Genomic DNA, 12102 nt, shown 5'->3' with positions numbered 1-12102 from the left:
GGGAGTCCAGGAGCTCATCTCCACAAATGGACTTTTCAGGATCCTTGGGTGGCTCCGTAGTTTGAAACCAATTCTGGTTATCGCTTCTCGGCCTTTTGGCTAAGATCAAGTGTAGTACCTGTTCTTATCAGTTTAATATCTGATACGTCCCCTATCTGAGGACCATATATTAAATGGATTTTTAGAACAGGGAGATGGAAAAAGAGCTTGCTCTGTCCACTCCACGCATTGACCTGGTATTGCAGTATCTCCAGGACCGGTGCACCCCTTCTTTAATGCAGTTTCTAAAATCAGAAAGAATTGAATTCAATGTTTTTTGTTCATTTTGCTTGTTTGTCGGATTTGGGGATGGACTCTTTGGCTTTGCTTTTCTTCTCCTCATTGGATTTTTCATGTTCAAAGTTGCAGAAGCCAGATTACAAGCTCATTTTGGTTCAACTTCAGCAACTGTGCATTGCATTGCCATGTAATGTGATGCAATGCTATCTTTCTAGCTCTCCCTTTTTACTTCCTTTTGGATAAACAGACATATTAGGCAAGCATTTTGGAGCTTTCACCTAAATAACTACAGGTGGTGAGATAAGCTGCACAATATAATTGACCTTTCAGTATATTGTTGCACACACACCATCTATTTAGCAAATGCCCTTGTTATCAACAGCAGCCTTTTAAACTCACCTGAGCTAACAGGTATGTGCGCTGGTTACTCTGCTGCGCTTAAAATTTCTTTTTTGGTTTGCTACAATGCCTTTTCTGAAACGTCTCCTTCTGCTGGAACACTGACTTCTTTCATTTAATGCCTGCAGACTATAAAAGAGAACCCAACCCAAAAAGTTTGGTTGATTAGTCTGTGGCATTCTGTTAAACTGTTGCTTATGGCGGTCTCTGTGAGCTTCTCAGCGACATTCAGCCAGCCAGGTATCCTGCCTGCAGTAGATGGAATGTGGCAATGGAACGCTGGCTGCGCGTGTCATAATAGGCTCTGAGCCTTTATATACCTGTGCACAGCAGCAGCCACCTTCAGTCTGCTGCTGGACAGCCAGCAGCAGCAGCAGGAGAGGTATGTAATCAGGAGCCCTCCTGCTAAGGGTAGACAGCTGCTCGTTCCACCCCACCCCCCGCCTTAATTGGTTCTCCTCCCTTCCAACGGTGTTGAGGCGGGTGGGAACAGCAGGGGGTGAAGGTGCTGTGTTTAAAGAGGTGGAGTTATGCAGATCTAAAACGCGTGGATTGCAGCAGCAGCAAGCCGAAAAGTGCAGGCATGTAAGGGATCTAGAGGTTGACAACATGTCTTCTTAACGGGAGTCCAGGAGCTCATCTCCACAAATGGACTTTTCAGGATCCTTGGGTGGCTCCGTAGTTTGAAACCAATTCTGGTTATCGCTTCTCGGCCTTTTGGCTAAGATCAAGTGTAGTATCTGTTCTTATCAGTTTAATATCTGATACGTCCCCTATCTGGGGACCATATATTAAATGGATTTTTAGAACAGGGAGATGGAAAAAGAGCTTGCTCTGTCCACTCCACGCATTGACCTGGTATTGCAGTATCTCCAGGACCGGTGCACCCCTTCTTTAATGCAGTTTCTAAAATCAGAAAGAATTGAATTCAATGTTTTTTGTTCATTTTGCTTGTTTGTCGGATTTGGGGATGGACTCTTTGGCTTTGCTTTTCTTCTCCTCATTGGATTTTTCATGTTCAAAGTTGCAGAAGCCAGATTACAAGCTCATTTTGGTTCAACTTCAGCAACTGTGCATTGCATTGCCATGTAATGTGATGCAATGCTATCTTTCTAGCTCTCCCTTTTTACTTCCTTTTGGATAAACAGACATATTAGGCAAGCATTTTGGAGCTTTCACCTAAATAACTACAGGTGGTGAGATAAGCTGCACAATATAATTGACCTTTCAGTATATTGTTGCACACACACCATCTATTTAGCAAATGCCCTTGTTATCAACAGCAGCCTTTTAAACTCACCTGAGCTAACAGGTATGTGCGCTGGTTACTCTGCTGCGCTTAAAATTTCTTTTTTGGTTTGCTACAATGCCTTTTCTGAAACGTTGTCTCCTTCTGCTGGAACACTGACTTCTTTCATTTAATGCCTGCAGACTATAAAAGAGAACCCAACCCAAAAAGTTTGGTTGATTAGTCTGTGGCATTCTGTTAAACTGTTGCTTATGGCGGTCTCTGTGAGCTTCTCAGCGACATTCAGCCAGCCAGGTATCCTGCCTGCAGTAGATGGAATGTGGCAATGGAACGCTGGCTGCGCGTGTCATAATAGGCTCTGAGCCTTTATATACCTGTGCACAGCAGCAGCCACCTTCAGTCTGCTGCTGGACAGCCAGCAGCAGCAGCAGCAGGAGAGGTATGTAATCAGGAGCCCTCCTGCTAAGGGTAGACAGCTGCTTGTTCCACCCCACCCCCCGCCTTAATTGGTTCTCCTCCCTTCCAACGGTGTTGAGGCAGGTGGGAACAGCAGGGGGTGAAGGTGCTGTGTTTAAAGAGGTGGAGTTATGCAGATCTAAAACGCGTGGATTGCAGCAGCAGCAAGCCGAAAAGTGCAGGCATGTAAGGGATCTAGAGGTTGACAACATGTCTTCTTAACGGGAGTCCAGGAGCTCATCTCCACAAATGGACTTTTCAGGATCCTTGGGTGGCTCCGTAGTTTGAAACCAATTCTGGTTATCGCTTCTCGGCCTTTTGGCTAAGATCAAGTGTAGTATCTGTTCTTATCAGTTTAATATCTGATACGTCCCCTATCTGGGGACCATATATTAAATGGATTTTTAGAACAGGGAGATGGAAAAAGAGCTTGCTCTGTCCACTCCACGCATTGACCTGGTATTGCAGTATCTCCAGGACCGGTGCACCCCTTCTTTAATTCAGTTTCTAAAATCAGAAAGAATTGAATTCAATGTTTTTTGTTCATTTTGCTTGTTTGTCGGATTTGGGGATGGACTCTTTGGCTTTGCTTTTCTTCTCCTCATTGGATTTTTCATGTTCAAAGTTGCAGAAGCCAGATTACAAGCTCATTTTGGTTCAACTTCAGCAACTGTGCATTGCATTGCCATGTAATGTGATGCAATGCTATCTTTCTAGCTCTCCCTTTTTACTTCCTTTTGGATAAACAGACATATTAGGCAAGCATTTTGGAGCTTTCACCTAAATAACTACAGGTGGTGAGATAAGCTGCACAATATAATTGACCTTTCAGTATATTGTTGCACACACACCATCTATTTAGCAAATGCCCTTGTTATCAACAGCAGCCTTTTAAACTCACCTGAGCTAACAGGTATGTGCGCTGGTTACTCTGCTGCGCTTAAAATTTCTTTTTTGGTTTGCTACAATGCCTTTTCTGAAACGTTGTCTCCTTCTGCTGGAACACTGACTTCTTTCATTTAATGCCTGCAGACTATAAAAGAGAACCCAACCCAAAAAGTTTGGTTGATTAGTCTGTGGCATTCTGTTAAACTGTTGCTTATGGCGGTCTCTGTGAGCTTCTCAGCGACATTCAGCCAGCCAGGTATCCTGCCTGCAGTAGATGGAATGTGGCAATGGAACGCTGGCTGCGCGTGTCATAATAGGCTCTGAGCCTTTATATACCTGTGCACAGCAGCAGCCACCTTCAGTCTGCTGCTGGACAGCCAGCAGCAGCAGCAGCAGGAGAGGTATGTAATCAGGAGCCCTCCTGCTAAGGGTAGACAGCTGCTCGTTCCACCCCACCCCCCGCCTTAATTGGTTCTCCTCCCTTCCAACGGTGTTGAGGCGGGTGGGAACAGCAGGGGGTGAAGGTGCTGTGTTTAAAGAGGTGGAGTTATGCAGATCTAAAACGCGTGGATTGCAGCAGCAGCAAGCCGAATAGTGCAGGCATGTAAGGGATCTAGAGGTTGACAACATGTCTTCTTAACGGGAGTCCAGGAGCTCATCTCCACAAATGGACTTTTTAGGATCCTTGGGTGGCTCCGTAGTTTGAAACCAATTCTGGTTATCGCTTCTCGGCCTTTTGGCTACGACCAAGTGTTGTTGCTGGAAGACTCCAAAGCCTATCGCATCCTCGGCCTTGAGGCATCGGCAGTTCTACTGTCTTAAGCCTCCTGCTGCTATAGGGGGTGTGCGTGCTGAAGAGAACCAAGAAGGCGATCGACTTATCTGAATATCGCGATGGCGACATCGGCTACTCTCCGTTCTGCTGGAGCTGGCGACTTGAAGATCAAGAACTCTTTCAAGATTGAAGTTGAAGAGCGAGCCCGTGACAAGTTCTCCCTGTCTTTCTTCGTGAGGAAGGTCCTGCTTGAGATCCTGCAGGTGAAAAGGGAGAACATTCTGGCACTTCAAGATGCTCCTGGACGCTTTGTGCTTACCCTGACCTCTGAAGTGGCATCTCAGAATTTTTACCATCAGATCAAGCTGAGACTTCAGGAGGAAGATCTTAAAGGACTGTGTTTTGTGACCCTCTGCCTGGCAGAAGAGAAGTCTGTGGTGGTTCATATGAGCAATCCGCATGTCTCTGAAAAGGATGTGGCTGCGTTTCTGCATAACTATTGCTCTGAGGTCCACTTTTCTCACAAAATCATGAACTCTGAGAGGTTGTGGACCGGAAAATACAAGTTCATCGTGAAGCTGAGAGAAGGTTTGGGAATTGGTGGACTCATTCATCCGCCTCAGAGCTTCCTGATTGGCAGAGAGAGAGGAAGACTCTTCTATCCAGGGATGCCTATCTTCTGCAGAAAATGTATGGACTTTGGGCATTCCTTTGAGAGCTGCAAGGAGGAGAACGCTCTTTGCAACAAGTGCTATCAAAAAGGACATGTCACTCTGAACTGCCCAAATCAGATGATCTGTAATATCTGCCGTATCCCTGGGCACTCTTTTCGGGATTGTCCGTTGAGAAAAAAGACCTTCAGCTATGCAGATGCAGCTCGGGGGGGAGCCCCTCCGAAGCGGTCCAGTCCTGAAGAACAAACAGACAAATCCAAGGACCCTCCCGGGAACCCTTCTGGGGATCCGCCCAAGGACACTGCTGGGGACCCGCCTGGGGATAGCATTGTTCTCAAGGATTGGTCGGAGAGTCCAGATGGTCATGTGGTGGAGGAGAATCCAGCTGAGTCTGAAGTGGAGATGGGAGAGGAGTCTTCTAAGGAGGCTGGTGGTGAGGAGGAGGAGGAGGAGATTAACATTGACGTGGAGGTTTTGAGGAAAAGGAAAAAGGAGAAGTCGAGTTTGTTTAAGGGAGAGAGCGCCAGCAAAAGACCTGCTGGGCGTTTGAAAATAGTCCTCCCTAATTACTCACCTAAACCGATCATCTCAGTTCCTAAACCTGTAAACCCATCTGATCCGGTGAACATCGAGGAATTCTCAGACACGGACGTTTCTGCGGGTCCCTCTACCCCGGTCGGATTCATGTCAGATACGGACTCAAGCTCTGTTTAAATGATTTATGGCTACACTCAAAATTGCCTCACTAAATGTGAGGAGTTTAAAGGGCTCTGTCAAGAGAGCTGCTTTATTTTCTTACCTGATGACTTTAGATGCTGATATTTTTTTACTTCAAGAATGCGGCATTGACCATGACCCTAACTATAACAAACTAAGGGAAGATTGGGCGAACGGACCTTCCATCTGGTCCGGTGAAAATGGATCGCGTGCTACTGGTGTTGGCGTCCTGTTTAAAAACAAAGACTTTAAGGTTACCTCGTTCACTGAAGTTGAACCTGGACGTGCACTAGTTGTTAATGTGAGTTACTGTGGATCCGAGTTCAAGCTGATTAATGTTTATGCATCTCCGATTAAAGAGGAAAGATCCAGTTTATTAGATATCATCAAACTCTTTATACCTGGTCCTACACCAACTGTGGTTGGCGGTGACTTCAATTGTATCCGGTCTGATGAAAATAGGACATCAGGTACTAGAAGGAAAGACAAAACTGAGATGCAGTTAAAAAATCTAATCGACGATACTTGCCTGAATGATGTCTGGAGAGTAAAGAATACCTCTGAACCAGGATACACTTGGGAGAACAATCTTCTAAAATCAAGAATTGACTTTGTTCTGACATCACAGAGTTTTAAAGTGAATAAAGTGGATCTAACAGGTAACATCTTTTCTGACCACAAAACGTTAATTACTCACTTGGAATTGCCCAGTCTAGAGAAAGGGCGAGGTGTCTGGAAGTTGAACACTCTGCTGCTGGAAGATGAAAGTATAAAAGAGGAATTTTTGAAATTTTATAAAAAACTACAGGGGAAAAAACATTATTACAAAAGAATTCTAGAATGGTGGGAGTATGTGAAGTCTCAAATTAGACATTTTTTTCTCTTAGCTGGCAAAAGGAAGGCCAGACAGAATCAGAAATGGTTTAAAGACCTGAATACAAAACTGCAAACAGGTTACAAACTCAGAAATGCAGGGATAGATATGGAGGATGTTATTTTACAAGTCAAAGAAGACATTAAAAAAGCAATTGAACAGAAAGGCAAAGAAATAATTTTCAACGCCAAGGTAGAACATATGGAAAAAAATGAAACATGTTCCAGGTTCTTTTTCAAAAAATCTTTAGAACGCAAAGAATTAATTAAAGAACTTGATGGTGAAACAACTAAAGATGGACTGTTGGACAAAGCGCAAACTTTTTATCAAAATCTTTTTAGCGAAAAGAAAATTGACGCTGATTTTTTACCTGATGCTCTTAATTCATTGCAGAATCACCTTGAAAAGCAAGATCAAGAGTTGTTGATTGAAGATATCTGTGAAGAAGAACTGCTAAGTGCAATCAAAAGCTTTTCTAGAGGAAAAACACCGGGTACTGACGGACTACAAATTGAATTTTATCTTACTTTTTGGGAGATTTTAAAAGACGACCTGTTTGAGATTTTTAAAGCTGTCTTTTTATGTGACAAATTGCCTGAATCTTGGAGAAGTGGTGTGGTCACCCTGCTTTTTAAAAAAGGAGATAAGACTAATCTAGAGAACTGGAGACCAATCACGTTACTCAACGTAGATTATAAAATTATGGCAAAAATCATGGTGAACAGAATGAAGAAGGTGATAGAGAAGGTCGTGCATCCTGATCAGGTATGTGGTGTGCCTGGTCGTACAATTGCAGAAAACTTGAATATTATACGGGACGCAATTTGGTATCAGCAAGAGAGGAAGCAAAAGCTAGCTCTTCTGTCCCTTGATTTCCAGAAAGCGTACGACAGAGTCTCTCATAAGTACCTGTATTCTGTGTTAAAGAAAATGAAATTCCCGGATGTTTTTATTAAGCACATTGCACTTTTATATGATGGAAGTTTTAGCAGGATTTTAATTAATGTTTTTTTATCTTCAGAAGTTGTTCTAAAGTCGGGCGTCAAACAAGGATGCCCACTTTCGCCTCTGCTCTTTATCTGCGCAATCGAGCCTCTACTGGCAATGTTGAGGAAAGATAAGATGGTGAAAGGTGTACCCATACCAGGTGGAAATGGACTAAGTACTAAGTCACTGGGGTACATGGATGACATCACGATCCTGTGCGACTCAGAACAATCGCTGAGAAGAGCAGTAAGAACTACTGATTTTTTCTGTTTAGCATCTGCCTTCAAACTGAACTTGGAGAAGAGCGAATGTCTTGGATTCGGTGATTGGTCAGATGCGCAGATTCCTCAACTTAAAATAAGAAGTGATAAGATCAAAATTTTAGGTGTTGTGTTTACAAAAAAGAATGATGGAGAAGAAAGTTGGCAGTTGGTGAAGGAGAAAATGCAAAAGAAGATAAGTTTATGGAAACTCAGAAAATTATCAATGGAAGGTAAAAACTTGATCATTAAGTCTTTGTTGTTGCCGATAATGTTGTTTTTAAGTATGGTGTACCCCCCGAATGAGAACACAGTAAAGTTTCTCCAGAGACAAATTTTTCTTTTTCTGTGGGGATCAAAAATGGAGAAGGTTCGAAGAGAGACAATGTACAAGCAGCATAAATATGGTGGAAAGAATATCCCAAATATCAAAAAAATTTTGTACCTAAAGTTCTTTAGTTTTTGCTTCAAAATGACCAATCTAAGAACTCATTGGTCTTTCTACTTAAGATATGCAGCTGGAGATATCTTTAGGAAAAGAAAGTGGATAACATTGCCCCAAAATTCTCCTGTCCTAATTACACCGCCAAAACAATATGTCTTACTAGAAAAAACAATTAGACTTTATAACTTACCTGAAGTAGATGTGGAGATGCTGTCAAATTCAAGAAGACTGGCTCTAGAGACAAAGAGAAAAGAAACGATGACAGCAGTGGCAAACTTTACATACACTAAAAGTGGAAGAATTTGGAGAATGACTTATGCACCTTATCTAACAAATGAATATAAAGACTTGGCATGGGCAATAGTGCAAGAATGTGTTCCTGTTAGATTTTTTCAACACAGAAGGGGATTGTGCAATACTGCAAGATGCCCTAGAACAGGCTGTGTTAGAGAGGAAACAGTTTTACACACCTTTTGGAACTGTTTTTATGCCCAAAATGTCTGGAAAGAAGTTGGAAGTCTCTTAAAGTTTGTTACTGGTCTTAAGTTTTTAAATCACGAAGTAGTTTTATATGGAAATTTTACATGTCAATCAAAAGAAAAAGAAAGAGTCATTTGGATAATGATAAATGGAATAAAGAATGCGCTATGGAAAGTCCGAAACATATTGCTTTTTAAAAGAGATTTTATAAGTGAAAGTGAATGCATAAAATTAGCACTAAGTGAAATATATATTTATTACCTGTTAGATCTGAAGAGAATTGGGAAAAAAAGAGCCAAGAGTCTATGGAACTTTCATCTGTGGAACCTTGTAGCATGAACAGATTATAAGGCAAGAGAAATATTAGAAGAGAAATAACAACTGAAATATAAGAACAAAATGAAAAAGAAAAAAATCTGTTCTTATCAGTTTAATATCTGATACGTCCCCTATCTGGGGACCATATATTAAATGGATTTTTAGAACAGGGAGATGGAAAAAGAGCTTGCTCTGTCCACTCCACGCATTGACCTGGTATTGCAGTATCTCCAGGACCGGTGCACCCCTTCTTTAATGCAGTTTCTAAAATCAGAAAGAATTGAATTCAATGTTTTTTGTTCATTTTGCTTGTTTGTCGGATTTGGGGATGGACTCTTTGGCTTTGCTTTTCTTCTCCTCATTGGATTTTTCATGTTCAAAGTTGCAGAAGCCAGATTACAAGCTCATTTTGGTTCAACTTCAGCAACTGTGCATTGCATTGCCATGTAATGTGATGCAATGCTATCTTTCTAGCTCTCCCTTTTTACTTCCTTTTGGATAAACAGACATATTAGGCAAGCATTTTGGAGCTTTCACCTAAATAACGACAGGTGGTGAGATAAGCTGCACAATATAATTGACCTTTCAGTATATTGTTGCACACACACCATCTATTTAGCAAATGCCCTTGTTATCAACAGCAGCCTTTTAAACTCACCTGAGCTAACAGGTATGTGCGCTGGTTACTCTGCTGCGCTTAAAATTTCTTTTTTGGTTTGCTACAATGCCTTTTCTGAAACGTTGTCTCCTTCTGCTGGAACACTGACTTCTTTCATTTAATGCCTGCAGACTATAAAAGAGAACCCAACCCAAAAAGTTTGGTTGATTAGTCTGTGGCATTCTGTTAAACTGTTGCTTATGGCGGTCTCTGTGAGCTTCTCAGCGACATTCAGCCAGCCAGGTATCCTGCCTGCAGTAGATGGAATGTGGCAATGGAACGCTGGCTGCGCGTGTCATAATAGGCTCTGAGCCTTTATATACCTGTGCACAGCAGCAGCCACCTTCAGTCTGCTGCTGGACAGCCAGCAGCAGCAGCAGCAGGAGAGGTATGTAATCAGGAGCCCTCCTGCTAAGGGTAGACAGCTGCTCGTTCCACCCCACCCCCCGCCTTAATTGGTTCTCCTCCCTTCCAACGGTGTTGAGGCGGGTGGGAACAGCAGGGGGTGAAGGTGCTGTGTTTAAAGAGGTGGAGTTATGCAGATCTAAAACGCGTGGATTGCAGCAGCAGCAAGCCGAAAAGTGCAGGCATGTAAGGGATCTAGAGGTTGACAACATGTCTTCTTAACGGGAGTCCAGGAGCTCATCTCCACAAATGGACTTTTCAGGATCCTTGGGTGGCTCCGTAGTTTGAAACCAATTCTGGTTATCACTTCTCGGCCTTTTGGCTAAGATCAAGTGTAGTATCTGTTCTTATCAGTTTAATATCTGATACGTCCCCTATCTGGGGACCATATATTAAATGGATTTTTAGAACAGGGAGATGGAAAAAGAGCTTGCTCTGTCCACTCCACGCATTGACCTGGTATTGCAGTATCTCCAGGACCGGTGCACCCCTTCTTTAATGCAGTTTCTAAAATCAGAAAGAATTGAATTCAATGTTTTTTGTTCATTTTGCTTGTTTGTCGGATTTGGGGATGGACTCTTTGGCTTTGCTTTTCTTCTCCTCATTGGATTTTTCATGTTCAAAGTTGCAGAAGCCAGATTACAAGCTCATTTTGGTTCAACTTCAGCAACTGTGCACTGCATTGCCATGTAATGTGATGCAATGCTATCTTTCTAGCTCTCCCTTTTTACTTCCTTTTGGATAAACAGACATATTAGGCAAGCATTTTGGAGCTTTCACCTAAATAACTACAGGTGGTGAGATAAGCTGCACAATATAATTGACCTTTCAGTATATTGTTGCACACACACCATCTATTTAGCAAATGCCCTTGTTATCAACAGCAGCCTTTTAAACTCACCTGAGCTAACAGGTATGTGCGCTGGTTACTCTGCTGCGCTTAAAATTTCTTTTTTGGTTTGCTACAATGCCTTTTCTGAAACGTTGTCTCCTTCTGCTGGAACACTGACTTCTTTCATTTAATGCCTGCAGACTATAAAAGAGAACCCAACCCAAAAAGTTTGGTTGATTAGTCTGTGGCATTCTGTTAAACTGTTGCTTATGGCGGTCTCTGTGAGCTTCTCAGCGACATTCAGCCAGCCAGGTATCCTGCCTGCAGTAGATGGAATGTGGCAATGGAACGCTGGCTGCGCGTGTCATAATAGGCTCTGAGCCTTTATATACCTGTGCACAGCAGCAGCCACCTTCAGTCTGCTGCTGGACAGCCAGCAGCAGCAGCAGCAGGAGAGGTATGTAATCAGGAGCCCTCCTGCTAAGGGTAGACAGCTGCTCGTTCCACCCCACCCCCCGCCTTAATTGGTTCTCCTCCCTTCCAACGGTGTTGAGGCGGGTGGGAACAGCAGGGGGTGAAGGTGCTGTGTTTAAAGAGGTGGAGTTATGCAGATCTAAAACGCGTGGATTGCAGCAGCAGCAAGCCGAAAAGTGCAGGCATGTAAGGGATCTAGAGGTTGACAACATGTCTTCTTAACGGGAGTCCAGGAGCTCATCTCCACAAATGGACTTTTCAGGATCCTTGGGTGGCTCCGTAGTTTGAAACCAATTCTGGTTATCGCTTCTCGGCCTTTTGGCTAAGATCAAGTGTAGTATCTGTTCTTATCAGTTTAATATCTGATACGTCCCCTATCTGGGGACCATATATTAAATGGATTTTTAGAACAGGGAGATGGAAAAAGAGCTTGCTCTGTCCACTCCACGCATTGACCTGGTATTGCAGTATCTCCAGGACCGGTGCACCCCTTCTTTAATGCAGTTTCTAAAATCAGAAAGAATTGAATTCAATGTTTTTTGTTCATTTTGCTTGTTTGTCGGATTTGGGGATGGACTCTTTGGCTTTGCTTTTCTTCTCCTCATTGGATTTTTCATGTTCAAAGTTGCAGAAGCCAGATTACAAGCTCATTTTGGTTCAACTTCAGCAACTGTGCATTGCATTGCCATGTAATGTGATGCAATGCTATCTTTCTAGCTCTCCCTTTTTACTTCCTTTTGGATAAACAGACATATTAGGCAAGCATTTTGGAGCTTTCACCTAAATAACTACAGGTGGTGAGATAAGCTGCACAATATAATTGACCTTTCAGTATATTGTTGCACACACACCATCTATTTAGCAAATGCCCTTGTTATCAACAGCAGCCTTTTAAACTCACCTGAGCTAACAGGTATGTGCGCTGGTTACTC

The 12102-nt window shown here is 42.8% G+C and overlaps 6 non-coding genes across 6 annotated transcripts; all 6 read left to right on the top strand.

The window, feature by feature from the left end:
- The first annotated feature begins 79 nt into the window (after nt 1-79).
- Nucleotides 80-270, top strand: LOC141219171 (U2 spliceosomal RNA). The gene has a single exon (XR_012287800.1). It is a non-coding gene; the product is annotated as a U2 spliceosomal RNA (small nuclear RNA).
- A 1109-nt stretch (nt 271-1379) lies between these two features.
- On the top strand, nt 1380-1570 carry LOC141219036 (U2 spliceosomal RNA). Its single transcript, XR_012287663.1, has one exon. It is a non-coding gene; the product is annotated as a U2 spliceosomal RNA (small nuclear RNA).
- A 1115-nt stretch (nt 1571-2685) lies between these two features.
- LOC141219035 (U2 spliceosomal RNA) lies at nt 2686-2876 on the top strand. The gene has a single exon (XR_012287662.1). It is a non-coding gene; the product is annotated as a U2 spliceosomal RNA (small nuclear RNA).
- Nucleotides 2877-8869: 5993 nt separating this feature from the next.
- LOC141219204 (U2 spliceosomal RNA) lies at nt 8870-9051 on the top strand. Its single transcript, XR_012287824.1, has one exon. It is a non-coding gene; the product is annotated as a U2 spliceosomal RNA (small nuclear RNA).
- A 1115-nt stretch (nt 9052-10166) lies between these two features.
- LOC141219139 (U2 spliceosomal RNA) lies at nt 10167-10357 on the top strand. Its single transcript, XR_012287769.1, has one exon. It is a non-coding gene; the product is annotated as a U2 spliceosomal RNA (small nuclear RNA).
- Nucleotides 10358-11472: 1115 nt separating this feature from the next.
- Nucleotides 11473-11663, top strand: LOC141219034 (U2 spliceosomal RNA). The gene has a single exon (XR_012287661.1). It is a non-coding gene; the product is annotated as a U2 spliceosomal RNA (small nuclear RNA).
- Nucleotides 11664-12102: the final 439 nt, after the last annotated feature.

Source organism: Phyllobates terribilis, unplaced genomic scaffold, assembly GCF_046119375.1.
Source record: "Phyllobates terribilis strain yellow unplaced genomic scaffold, ASM4611937v1 Scaffold_255__1_contigs__length_2797608, whole genome shotgun sequence".
NCBI classification, from domain to species: domain Eukaryota; kingdom Metazoa; phylum Chordata; class Amphibia; order Anura; family Dendrobatidae; genus Phyllobates; species Phyllobates terribilis.
The sequence above is the reverse complement of the archived record's forward strand: the minus strand, read 5'-3'. Positions and strand labels throughout refer to the sequence as shown.